General features: G+C 52.2%; 1 pseudogene across 1 annotated transcript; it reads right to left on the reverse strand.

The window, feature by feature from the left end:
- Positions 1-5: 5 nt before the first annotated feature.
- LOC103253570 lies at positions 6-723 on the reverse strand (annotated as a pseudogene). The gene has a single exon (XR_503887.1). The product of XR_503887.1 is annotated as a 40S ribosomal protein SA pseudogene (transcript).
- Between the last annotated feature and the right edge of the window lie 5 nt (positions 724-728).

Raw genomic sequence — 728 nt, forward strand, 5'->3', positions numbered from 1 at the left:
CCTACCCATTCAGTGGCCTGAGCAGTGGGAGCTACAGACCAGTCTTCTGTGGTAGGCTGAGCGCTCCAGTCTTCAGTAGGAAACTGCTTAATTAGCACAGAGGGCACCTGCACACCTTCAGACCAGTCTGCAACCTCAGGCTGAGTAGCAGTGAACTTAGGAGCTGGAGCAGTCCATTCTTCTTTGGTCACAGCTTTTTCAGCAGCAGCCTGCTCTTCCTTTTCAATCTCTTCAGGATCTCTGTAGAAGTAGATATCAGGCATAACCTCCCACGGGTGTTCGCGGGAGATGGTGCCACGCATGCGCAGAACTTCACGAGTCAGTATCCACCACATCAGATCCACTGAGTGAGCTCCCTTATTGTTGCACGGGATAGCAACGTCCACATAGCTCAGACGAGAGTCTGTGTTACACAAAGTAATGGTGGGCAGGTTAACATAAGATGCCTCTGTGAGAGGCTGGTGGTCAGCCCTGGGATCAGTAACCACCAGCAGACGGGGCTCCCAGAAGGCTGCCTGGATCTGGTTGGTGAAGGTTCCAGGAGTACAGCGGCCAGCAATAGGAGTGGCTCCAGTGGGCAGCAGCAAACTTCAGCACAGCCCGCTGGCCAATATTCCTGGAAGATATGACACTGACATCAGCAGAGTTTTCAATGGCAACAATGGCATGAGCTGCAAGCAGAAGCTTCTCCCAGGTCCTCTTCAGATTTATAATGTAGATGCCATCAC

This window comes from Carlito syrichta, unplaced genomic scaffold, assembly GCF_000164805.1.
Source record: "Carlito syrichta isolate Samal-C Ts95f unplaced genomic scaffold, Tarsius_syrichta-2.0.1 Scaffold238544, whole genome shotgun sequence".
Taxonomy (NCBI): Eukaryota; Metazoa; Chordata; class Mammalia; order Primates; family Tarsiidae; genus Carlito; species Carlito syrichta.